We start from the raw sequence: 13100 nt of genomic DNA, 5'->3' as shown, positions 1-13100 counted from the left end.
AACATGATACTAAAGCTCACAGAGGCTAAGGGAGATATCCAGGGCACTGGAGATGGGTGCATGAGGGCCAGTAGGCCACCATTAGAAGAGTATGGAAAGAGCTAGCTGGGATAACGTAAAGCTGGAATATAAATCCCTGCAAGAAAGTTCATGCAAAACATACGTCAGGCTGCTGTTTATAAATTACAGCTCAGCATTCAACACAATCATCCCCTCAGTACTAATCAACAAGCTCAAAAACCTGGGCCTCTGTACCTCCCTCTGAAACTGGATCCTCGACTTCCCTATTGGGAGACCACAGTCAGTGCATATTGGTAGTAATACCTCCTCCTCGCTGATAATCAACACAGGGGCACCTTAAGGATGCGTGCTTAACCCACTGCTCTATTCTCTCTACACTCACGACTGTAGAGCTAGGCACAGCTCAAATGCCATCTATGAATTTGCCGATGACACTACTGTTGTTGGCAGAATCACAGATGGCGATGAGGGGGCATATATGAGTGAGATGGATTGGCTGGTTGAGTGGTCCTCGTACTCAACTTCAGCAAGACCAAGGAATTGATAGTGGACTTCAAGAAGGGGAGGTTGGGAGGAGAAACATCAGTATTCATTGAGCGGTGGAAAGGGTGAGCAGCTTCAAGTTCTTGGGCATCAATATCTCAGAAGATCTATTTTGGGCCCAAAACATTGATCCAATCACGAAGCAGGCACACCAGTGGCTCTACTTCATTAGGAGTTTAAGGAGATTTGGTATGTCACCAAAGACTCTTGTAAGTTTCTACAGATGTACAGTGGAGAGCATTCTGACTGGTTGCATCGTCACTTGGTATGGAGGCTCCAATGCGCAGGATCGAAAGAGGCTGCAGAAGGTTGTAGACTCAGCCTGCTCCATCACGAGCACAACCCCCCCCGCCATCAAGGACATCTTCAAAAGGCAGTGCCTCAAGAAGGCGGCATCCATCATTAAGGACCCTCACCATCAGGACATGTCCTCTTCACATTACTACCAACAGGGAGGAGGTACAGGAGCCTGAAGACCCACACTCAACATTTCAGGAACAGCATCTTCCCCTCTGCCATTAGATTTCTGAATGGTCCATGAACCCCTGCACACTACCTCATTATTCCTCTTTTGCACTATTTATTTATGTTTGTAACATAGTAATTTTTATGTCTTGCACTGTATTGCTACCGCAAAACAACAAATCTCACAGCATATGTCAGTGATAATAAACCTGATTCTGATGAGCTTCACATTATCCAAACCAACAGAAATATGGCTTTGTCATGCTGTCTCCCTCTCTCTCTCGCTCTCTCTCTCTCTCTCTCTCACACACACACACACACACACACACACACACACACACACACACACACACACACACACACACACACACACACACACACACACTTCTACCCAGCGTATCCCACACATAGAGGTAAAGCCTCCAAAGGAATAATAAAGAAAAGATTGCTCAAAAGTTTTCATCGCCTTTATATAAGACACTCAGGTATAAGACAGAGGACCCCACACACAGCAGAGTGTCCTTTGCAAAGGCAGCATGTGACTGCATTAGGGGAGACCACACTGAACCAAAAGGGGAGAGGGGGCACTGAGTCGCAAACCAAGATACCTAGGAGCAAGTGTAACCTACATTCTACCAGATACACTCACTATCAACTTTTAATTGTGAACACTACAGCCCCATGGATTTAATCAACAGTATACACCCTCATTAGCAAGTGTACCGCTGCATTACCATAAAACAACTTACACATCTGTTCTTTGCAGAGTATTGAGGTTACCCAGCTCTTTCACCCTCTCCAGGATGATGGAGCAGCGGAGGAAGAAGGAGAAACACTGGAAGGAGATGCAGAAGAGGGTGATCATGATGAGCGTGATGAAGAGCAGAGTGGAACTTTACACCTGACTTCTCACAACAGCAGCTTAGAGTATGGCACAGTGAGGGATGCGCAGATGAGATTAGAAAGATGCATGAGACAGAGGGCTCCATTTTGGCATGAAACATAGGGAACCTGGTGTGGTGGGCTCCCCGGTGAGGGATCTGCATATCCACACTGCCTCAGAGGAATCAGATGAGTACTGCACTTGGGATGCTATCACGAAAAGATTGACGCAGGTGCATCTAAACATGGTTAGCGAACTCTCAGGCCTGTCTCACTGAATGTAGGAGATGACAAGGAATGTGGAGGAGTCCATCTCCAAGCTTTCGCAGGAGATGTGTGGAGTATGGAGATGGTGGCCTCCACTCTATGGGGGATTAAGGATAATCCCATCACACAGTGGAAGCACAGAGACAAGGCACATGAACTCTTATGGGTTCTATGCATTCTAACAATGATTTATGTAGAGGTCTCATCTCCACCACATGGCAGCAGGTGTGAAGGAACAGGAAGTGGCCACCAAGATGCAATTTAGTGTCCTCATTGAGCAGAGAGATTACAGTCATGAGCAGAATGTTTCCCTCATTGAACATAGGTTGTTATCCATGAGCAGCTCATGTTTCTCCATGGGCAAAGGGATGCTGCAAATGAGCAGTGAATTGTTCTGCCTGAACAAAGAGATGTTGCACAATAGCAGATCACTGTATTGCATAAGCAGAGAAATGCTACACACGAACAGGAACCTGCTCTTTCCTGTAGCAGGAGCAACATGCCGCCACCATCCATTCCTCTTTCCTGTGAGCAAAGTCCTACTCAGAACCTGAATCTGAGGAAAAAACAGAAAACAGCAAGGACTACGTACCTGTGTTCTGGAAACTGACATGATGGTGAGACAATCTGAGCGCTGGAAGATCATTACAATATTGTCTAGCTAGTCTCCCGAGAGAACAGCCAGTATGCAGGTTCAGGTCATTGATGTCTCCCTTCTGGGAGGGGTTGGGGGCAAGACACCTATCACCATGGTCTCCTAGACAACATTCTCACCTAGGACCACAACCAGCAATCCCAAATTGCTCTTTCAGTTAGTCCTGGGTGTCAGTCAAGGTAGACTCATGGTTAAAGGGAGGAGCTTCTCAACAACCATACTGCAGCCATAGAGGAACATTGTGATGAGCACTAGAACCTCAAGACCGACATTGAAGGTAGTGCAACAGGAAAGATACTTGGGCATTAAAGTTCAGACCTGAATGTAATGGTTTTCAATAGTTATGACATTTGCTTTTTGTGTTATAAATGATTCTGAACTCACTGCAGCCTATTCCAAAGTCCATAGAATATGTTACAACTAATAGATAGAACTTGCTCCAGCACCAAGTCGCCGATGTGTTCATTCAATGGATGCCTAATTGATGACACTTCTGGCAGATTTCCATTAGCAGCTTTTTCAGGCACCTCAGAGGTTCCAGGGTCAGTAAGGGGAGAAATGCATAGTTCAGCAATAGTGCACACCTTATGCTGGAAAGTCAGTAGCCTTCCTAATGTGAATAGTGCGTGGTCCAATTTTGTGATGGGTGCAGTTTCACTGGAAATGATTGGTAGATTGGCCTACATTGGATAATATCGATCTTGGTCTGTTTTGACCACACTTAGGAGTGCTGATAGATCAGAAGAACCAGATGATTATTTCATAAGGTGTAAATATGAACACATGTGACTAAATACAATTTGGAAGAGTTAAGTTGGGAGGGAGATTAAAAAACAGAAAGAAGCCAATGCCATCTTAAGTATATATTGCACATGAGTGTTTCCCTTGTAAAGCAGGGAATACTTTCAAATCAATGAAGAGATACCAGTTGGGTTGAAACTTTGACTGTTATTGAGACTCCAATACTGATAAGAGCTTTGAAAGTGGTTCAAGTGAATTGTGTAAACGCACATGAAATCAGCAGTCATAATTCCCTGAATTTTAAATGACACCATTATTGACTAGTTATTTAATAGCAATCTGAACAGAAATTAGGCTACTAATGAACTTTAACATTTGTTTCTTTTTCTATAATGATTAAAAAGATCTGGTTATGTAAGCTTCAAATAAAACATAATTCACATAAGCAGCATTTAGTAATGATTTGGATGTTGATCTGGTGCTCCCTGTTGTGCATCATTGTCCAATCATATACATTCTTGTATTCTTTTACCTGCAATTCTGATAGCAAAGTCAGCTACGCTGTGAAGATAGAAGTGGCAAAGAATGAAAGCAAAGAGTTTTTTAATGTATACATGAAGTCACAGCAACAAATTGCTTCCTGTTTAAAATGTGAACAGAACTTTTGCACCATTAAGTGTAGAAAGGGTGAGGAAACTCTGTGGAATTGGTGCTGAAACCACTTGAGAAAGGAGCGAGTACACTTCGGCAATTGCCATAGCAACGGACACATGTTTTGCTGCCTCGTCTGCCCTACCTGCTGTTCAAAGAATCTTATGTTGGGAAGCTGGTTTTAGCAACAGCAGGGCTGCAAACCAGATCACAGCTAACATCCTGACCTGAGTCTGCAACATAATAATGATTTTTTTTGTCTGTTTCTACATGTCACATTTCTACATGGAGGCACCCTATGGCAGGAATCAAATGCTGCGATCTCATAACCAGGGCCTGACTTTTTTTGTTTTTATTTTTAGTTTAGCTTGGGGGTACTCCTGCTTCCACCTTTTTAAGTCTCTTCCTACTGCTACTGGTGTAGCAGCCATATCTCCACTCCAACATCAATAAAATTCTCCATCATTGCATCAGAATATCCCTCTTTGCAATGAGAACAAAATCTCAACTCTCTTAATCTTTGTACATTTCCGTACTTTGTACACTGTTCATCCAAACTCTTTCCTCCATCTTTCGTGCCTTCGTCCAGATTAAAACCATGGCTCCCACATGCCCAAGCTGTTCCTCAACCACTCCCTGTCCTTAAGGCAAGGGACATAGACTTGAACAGACATGTGGACAAATAGTTTAGTCTTTTATCTGCAGACCAGCTTTTCACTGCTAAAGCTGATCAACATTCCAAGATCACAGAATGGAAGAACGAATTGCTTTTCTCTGCTGCAAACTATTTTCTTAAAACCCACTTGCCTGTCGCCTTCACATTCACTTCCAAGAGTCAATGGAATTACTTGGTACTGAGTCTAATCTAATCCACTCCTTCTGTTGCTTACCTTCCTTCACCCAGTCCACCAGGTCTAACTTCTAATGACCTCCCCAATCTGGAAAGCAAATGATAATTTGGCTTTTATTTTAAAAGGATTTGAATACAAGAGTGAAGATGTCATACTACAATTATATATGAACTTAAGCATGGTGTCCCAGTTTGGTCTACTTACATTAAAAGGAGAGACTGGCTATTGCAGGAGTACAGCGAAGAAGCACCAGACTGGTTCCTAAGGTGACGGATCTGTAATATGAAGAGAAATTGAATAGCTTAGGCTTCTATTCTCTATTGGTTAGAAGAAGGAGAGGTGACCTCATTGAAACACCTAAAAGTCAACCAGCTAAATATGGGGAGGATGTTTCTCCTGGCTGTGGAGTCTAGAATTAGGGGTCATAATATCAAAATAAGCGGCAGATCATTTAGGACAGTAATGAGGAGAAATTTCTTAACCTCCTAGGGTGGTGAATCTTTGGAAATCTCCAAACTGGAAGGCAGCAGAGGCTCAGTCATTGATTGCATTCAAAACAGAGATTGATACATTTCTAGATATTACTGGAATCTAGGGATATGGGAATATGGCAAGAAAACCTAGAAGATTTGCCATAAACTGCAGAACAGGATTGAGGGGGCTAAATGCCCTACTCTTACTGCTATTTCTTATAAGTCAACCCCTTCAACTAAGAAATCATCCCAGTGAACCTCTCTGCACTGCCTCCGATCAAGAGTATAATTCCTTAAACACGGAGGCCAAAACTGCACATAGCACTCCAGGTGTGGTCCCATCAGCACAAAAGAAAAAAAATCCCTATTTTTATATTCCATACCCCTTTCCAATGAAGGCCAACGTTCCATAAGCCTTCTTAATTACTTGCTGCACTTACCTTCTAACATGTGCAGATATATTTGTACTATATTTCATTTAAATAATAATTTGTTTTTTTTTCCATTCTTCTTTTCAAAGTGGATAAACTCACATTTTCCTACATTATACTTCATCTGCCAACATCTTGCTCACTATTAATCTGTGTGTATTCTCTCTGCAGGTTCTTTGTGTCCTCCTCACAACTTTCTAACTCATCTATTTTTATATGATCAGCAAATCAGACTGTGCCTAGAAAAAAGATGGAAACCTGGATGATCCTGTGATCCTGGATTACCCAGGATCATGGGAATCGTCTGCAATTGGTAAACTCAACCCCTTCATTTTAAGTCATCAATATAGATTATAAGCACTGAATCCCTGTGATACCCCATTAGTTACTGACTGCCAATCTAAACATAAACCATTTATCCTGATTTCTGCTTCCTGTTAGTTAGCCACTCCCCTATATATGCTAATATATTACCCCCAACACCATGCACTATTGTGTGAAATTTTTTTTTACATAGCATCTTGTTGAATGCCTTCTGGAAATCCAAATGTACTTCATCTACTGGTTCCCTTTAATCCACCTCGTTTTTTACATCCTGAAAGAACTGTAGCAAATTTGTTAAACATAATTTCCCTTTCATAAAAACATGTTGATTCTGTTTGACTGTCTTATGATTTTTCAAAATCTTCCACTATTACCTCATTAATAATAGATTCCAGCATTTTCACAATGACAGATGTTAGGTTAACTGGCTTATAGTTTCCTGCTTTCTGTGTTCCCCCACCACCACCACCACCGCACCCCCCCCCCCCCCGGCCTTTCTGCAACAGCAGTGTAATGTTTATGGTTTTCTAATTCTCTGGGATCTCTCCAGGATCCAGAGAACTTTGATAGATTACAACCAACACATCCACTGCCTCTGCACCCATTTCCTTGAAGACCCTAAGATGTAAACCATAAGGTCCCGGGAACTTATCAGTATTTAACCCAATTAGTTTGCCTAGGACTTTGTTTCCTACTGACAGAGTATGTTTTAAATACAGGAAGTCCCCGGGTTATGAACGAGTTCTATTTCTGAGACTGTTCGTAACCCGATTTTGTCTGTAATTCGGAACAGTGTCCGCGCATGTGCACTTGGCCTGGGGATCGTGGCTGCGCGTGGCCCCAACCGCACATGCGCACTTGGCCTGGGGTTGGGCCAAAGAAGGTGTACCGCCACCATGGTAAGATTGGGGGCCAGGCCCGCTTACGAACCAAAGGTCGCTAAGACCATGAAGGTCGGTTCGTATGTACGGGCGTTCGTAAGTTGGGCGTTCGTAAGTCGGGGACTTCCTGTACTTCTTGCCCCATAGCCCATTGATTATCTACTATTATTGAGATGTTTTAATGTCTTCTACCATGAAAACTGATCCAAAATAATTATTTAGACTCTCTGCCATTTTGCTATTTTTCTTTATTAATTACCCACATATCCTCTAAGGGACTAATGTTTACTGTTACTATTCCTTTTTTATATAACTGCAAAAGCTCTTTCTATGTACTTTTTTCATGTCTGATAAATTTGCTTGAGTTCTTTAAGGATGTAACAGACAGGATGGATGAAAGGGAACCAGCAGATGTAACATATTGTTATATCTTCTATCTTCTTCCTCTTTGTAACATTTTTTAGTCATCTTCTCCTGGCTTCTCAAGATTTCCCAATTCTCTGGCCTACCACAAACCTTTGTAACGCAAACTTTTTCTTTCAGTTTGGTACCATTCTTAACCTCCTCAGTTAGGCACAGGTAGTACATCCTCGTTAAGCTTTTCTTCCTCACTGGAATGGATCTTTACTGAGATTTATGAAATATCTCCTTAAATGTCTACCACTGCTGATCTATCATCTTACCCTTTAATCTATTTCCCTCTCCACGTTAACCAACTCTGTCCTCATACCATGTAACTGCCTTTATTTAGGCCACTAGTTTCAGATAATAAAATTAGAAAATACTAAAAATATTGAAAGGTAAGGCTAAATATTTGTGGGAAGAGCAACAGAGTTAATGTTTCAGATCGAAGACCCTTTGTCAGAACTGGGAAGGAGAGAAATGATGTTTGTTAAGCTGCAGGGACGGTGATGGAGGAGAGATGTCTCTGATAGGGTAAAACTCTGATAAGTGACCCTTGGGATAAGCTATGAACAAGGTTATCTGGTCAATGAGTGAATGGGACCAGTTAGAGAGTGAAAACATACATAGAGGGACATGGAGAAAGGAATGGAGACATAAGAGACTGCAGATGCCGGAACTCAATTTCCAATTTCCTTCCCCGCGCGTTCTCTCTCCTTCCAATCCACTGTTCCTCTGCTCTGCTCCTCCTATTTTTGTTTTCTTTCCTATACCCCCTATCTTCCAGCCCCTCCATCACCTACTTTCATCCCCCTCCCCCTCCTGGTTCCTGGTCATTGATGCCAAGAAAGGGGGCGGTGTACATGCACCTGTCTACATCAATGGTGCTGAGATCAAGAGGGTTGAGAGCTTCAAGTTCCTGGGAGTGAACATCACCAACAGCCTGTCCTGGTCAAATCACGTAGATGCCACAGCCAAGAAAGCTCACCAGCACCTCTACTTGCTCAGGAGGCTAAAGAAATTTGGTTTGTCCCCTCTGACACTCACCAACTTTTATCGATGCACCATAGAAAGCATCCTATCTGGATGCATCACAGCTTGGTACGGCAACTGCTCTGCCCAGGACCACAAGAAACTGCAGAGAGTTCTAGACACAGCCCAGCACGTCACGGACACTAGCCTCCCCTCCTTGGACTCTGCCTTTACCTCTCGCTGTCTTGGCAAAGCAGCCAGCATAATCAAAGACCCCACCCACCCGGGTCATTCTCTCTTCTCTCCTCTTCCATCGGGTAGAAGATACAGGAGCCTGAGGGCACATACCACCAGATTTAAGGACAGCTTCTATCCCACTGTGATAAGACTATTGAACAGTTCCCTTATACGATGAGATGGACTCTGATCTCACGATCTATCTTGTTGTGACCTTGTACTTTATTGCACTGCACTTTCTCTGTACTGTAACACTTTACTCTGTACTGTTATTGTTTTTACCTGTACTACCTCAATGCTCTCTGTACTAACTCAATGTAACTGCACTGTGTAATGAATTGACCTGTACGATCGGTATGCAAGACACACTTTTCACTGTACCTCGGTACAAGTGACAATAATAAACCAATACCAACACCAATACCAATCTACCCACACACTTCATCCAATGTATCCCCCTCCCCCATATCGTTCCATTTTTCCTTCATCTTTCTCTTAACGGGTTCCATTTTCACCTTCCCTACTTATCAGATTCCAACACATGTAGCCTTTGTGTCCTTGCTTATCACCATCCAGCAGCTGTCCCTGCCTTCACCCTCCCATCCCCACAGCTTGTTCCATCTGCCTCTTTTTTTCTCTTTCTTCTTTTTTTGCTTCCACCTATGACTCACCTGCCTCTGTCTCCTAACTCCAGCCCTTCCCATCCCCCTCCGCCACCTTGATCCTTCACTCCTCAGTCTACTTATCACCTACCAGCCCTGTCTCACCCCTCCTTATTTTCCCTTATACTTCCCTCTCAGCCCTGATGCAGGTTCTTGACCCGAAACATCAACAATTCCTTTCCCACTTGACCCACTGATTTCCTCCAACAGTTTGTTTTTAGACTTAGGAATGTAGGAGCAGTGAAATGCAGAACAGGAAGACATGTCAGGCAGGACATGTCCTTCACTTCTAGAGAAAAAGAAAAAGGAGAAACAATATCACAGATGGAGAACTGACACAGAGAGAGAAATCAAGTAACCCGAAGTTGTATAATTCAATATCAAGTCCAGAAGGCTGCAACACACCCAGATGGAAAATGAGGTGATGTTCCTCAAGCTTGCATTGGGCCTCATTGTAACAGTGCAGGAGGCCTGCCTCTTGAATTCTCCATCCCACTTCCGCCCTGACCAATCAGTCTGGACAGAAGAGACATGTGGTATGCTTGGCTTGCAACAATGGAACAATGATGGGAACACTCAGTCTTAAGAAGAAGCAAGATGACTCAACATGTATATCGGTTAAGTCTTATGACTTGCAAGTAGATCACAATTTCTTCACATTGTACCTTTAATGCACTTTTGAGGACATCACATTCAAGACCTCCATTCCTTCACTGCCAAATCCATCTCTCTCCCTGGGAACTGTCTGAAACTGAACCAGACTGTTTACACCATGGTATGACATTATGAACCAAATGTTTTAGACCTCAAATCCTTGCCATCTATTGGACCAGACCATTTATTTCCATGCCTACAGCATCAGCCAATTCTTCCTTCTTTCAGCTCAATCATGGTTGAAATCAACATATGCCACGTTGGTCTATCACATTCTGCTTCCTGTTTCACAGCTCACACCTAGTCCTATTCAAACAACACCTGTCTTTCCGATGATACTGAAGACCAGTTATGCAATGACTCAATTTTAAAAATCTTAACTCCTCCCAGTTTAGTAATTCTTCTACCCAAAAAAATTGTCAAGATATCTGTTCACATCTAATTCTTGTCTCTTCTACATTCCTGAATTTAATCATTCCATCAGTGCTAATCATGGCAAGAAACTAAACTCAAGACTAAAAAGCAAATTGCTGGAGGAACTCAGCAGGTCAAACAGCATTTGGGGAAGCAAACTGATGGTCCATGTTTTGGGTTGAGACCCTGGGCCAGCACTGAGAGTGTAGAGGGAAGATAGCTAGTGTAGAGAAATGAGAGGGTGGGGTTAGGTGATAGGTGTAATCAGGTGAGCTGGGGGACGATGGAGCCTGTTTTGGGGAGGGGAGGAGAAGGCCTCACCTGAGGGGACTGGGGGGAATGTTCTGGGATATTGCATGGGCTGGAACATTTCAGTTATGAGGAGAAACTTGCGAGGCTCGTTTTTTTTCTTGGAGTGGAAGAGGTGAAGAAGGAACATGATTGAGGTATATAAAATTATGAGGAGTATGGGGTAGATTGCTGGAAACTTTTCCCCATATCAGAGGTAGATAAAACCAGAGGACATAGATTTAAGGTAAGGGGTAAGAGATTTAGAAGGGATCTGAGGGGACTTTTTCACCCAGTAAGTACGTTGAATACAGTGCCCAAGAGAGTAGTGGAAGCAGAGTGTTGACAGCATTCAGGAAGTGTCCATACAAAACCATGAATCATCCAAGCATAGAAGGCAACTGACCAAGTGCTGGAAGATGGGATTAATATGGATTGGTCAGTGGGTACATAGTGGGGCAAATGGTCTGTTTCCATGCTGTGTGGCTCTATGACCTAAGGAATTAAGGGAAATGAATAGTTATGTCTTGAAATATATCCACATTACAATAGGGGAGGTGTTGGCAGTCTTAAAGTGTATTAAGGAGGATAAATCCTCTGAGTCTGACCAGTGTATCCTTGGACATTGTGGGAAGCTTGGCAAAAAAATTGCAGGGGCCCTGGCAGAGATATTTGCATCACCTTCAGCCATGGGTGAGGTATTGGAAGACTGGAGGGTGGCTGTGTTATGCCTTTATTTAAAAAGGTTTGCAAGGACAAGCCAGGGAACTACAGGCCAGTGAGCCTTACATCAGTGGTGAGAAAGATACTCAAGGGAATTCTGAGGGACTGGATCTACTAGCATTTGGAAAGGCAAGGACTGATTAGGGATAGTCAGCATGGCATGGCAAATTGTGTCTCACAAATTTTATTGAGTTTTTTGAAGAGGTGTCAAAGAGAGTTGGCAATGGCAGGGCGGTGGACATTATCCACATGGACTTTAGCAAAGTCTTTAGAAAGATCCCACGTGGTAGGCTGATCTGGAAGATTAGTTCACACGGGATCCAGGATGAGCTAGCCAGTTGGATACAAAATTGGCTTGGTGGAAGGAGTCAAAGGGTAGTAGTGGAAGGTTGTAATTCACATTAGAGGTCTATGACTAGTAGTATGCTGCGGGGAATAGTGCTAGGTCCACTGTTGTTCGTCATCGATTATTAACAGTTTAGATGAGAATGTAGTTGGTATGGTTAGGAAGTTTGCCGATAACACCAAAATTGGTGGTACAATGGAGAAGGTTATCTAAGATTACAATGGTATTTGTATCAACTGGGGAAGTGGGACAAGGAATAGCAGATGGAATTTAACAGGGACAAATGCAAAGTGTTGCAATTTGGTAGGTTAAACTAGGGCAGGACTTACACAGTATGGTCCTGGAGAGTGTTGTAGAACAGAGAGACCTAGGGGTACAGGTACATAGTTCACTGAAAGTGGAGGCACAGGTAGACAGGGTAGTGAAGAAGGCGTTTAGCATGCTTGCCTTCATCAGTTATGGCACTGAGGACAGGAGTTGGGATGTCATGTTATAAGTCGTTGGTGAGGTCACACTCGGAGGTGGGTACATTTACAAATGTTTAAAAGACATTTAGACAGGTACATGGATAGGAAAGATTTAGAGGGATATGAGCCAAACACAGGCAAATGGGACTAGCTCAGATAGATATCTTGGTCAGCACGGATGAGTTGGACCGTAGGGCCTGTTTCTGAGCTGTATAACTCTGTGGTCTAGCATATGATCATCGGTCCTCATACTTCCTTGTCATCTTAGTTCAGCACCTCTTCGGCTTGATAATGCAGCTGAGAAATACTTTGCAACAATCGTGCTATGATAAAGGCAGTACGTAAATGGAAGTTGTTGTTACTAATAATAACTTTCTGTAGTTATACACTAGACCCATGGTCCTGCGCTATTTCCAAGATATCTTTTTGCAACATCATCTATGAAGAGTGATGCAAAATGTTTGTTTAATGTCTATACTATTCCTTATTCCCTTTATTCTCTTTTCTCCATTTGGAAGGACCAATGTTTACTTTTTCACATTTCCTTGCTTTTTTTACCTTTTTTCTATAGTGCTTTTACAGTATGTTTTATTAATTTATGTTTATATTGCTTTTCTTGATAATGCTTTCCTGACTTCTAAAGTCCCCTACTCTTAAAGCTTCCTAATCCTCTTTGCAATAGTAAAAACTCCTTCCTTTAATCTGATTCTATCTCTAACTTTATGTTTGCTTCAGCTAGACCACTTCATG

General features: G+C 42.7%; 1 protein-coding gene across 1 annotated transcript in view; it reads right to left on the bottom strand.

The window, feature by feature from the left end:
* trim66 (tripartite motif containing 66) overlaps positions 1-13100 on the bottom strand; it is a 160991-nt gene that overhangs the window by 142040 nt on the left and 5851 nt on the right. Inside the window, exon 2 of the mRNA XM_052029215.1 lies at positions 5281-5351. The gene's annotated coding sequence lies outside the window, so the exon portion shown is untranslated. The remainder of the gene's footprint in view (positions 1-5280; positions 5352-13100) is intronic.

This window comes from Pristis pectinata, chromosome 14 (genome assembly GCF_009764475.1).
Source record: "Pristis pectinata isolate sPriPec2 chromosome 14, sPriPec2.1.pri, whole genome shotgun sequence".
Taxonomy (NCBI): Eukaryota; Metazoa; Chordata; class Chondrichthyes; order Rhinopristiformes; family Pristidae; genus Pristis; species Pristis pectinata.
This window is presented reverse-complemented; position numbering and strand designations above follow the sequence as displayed.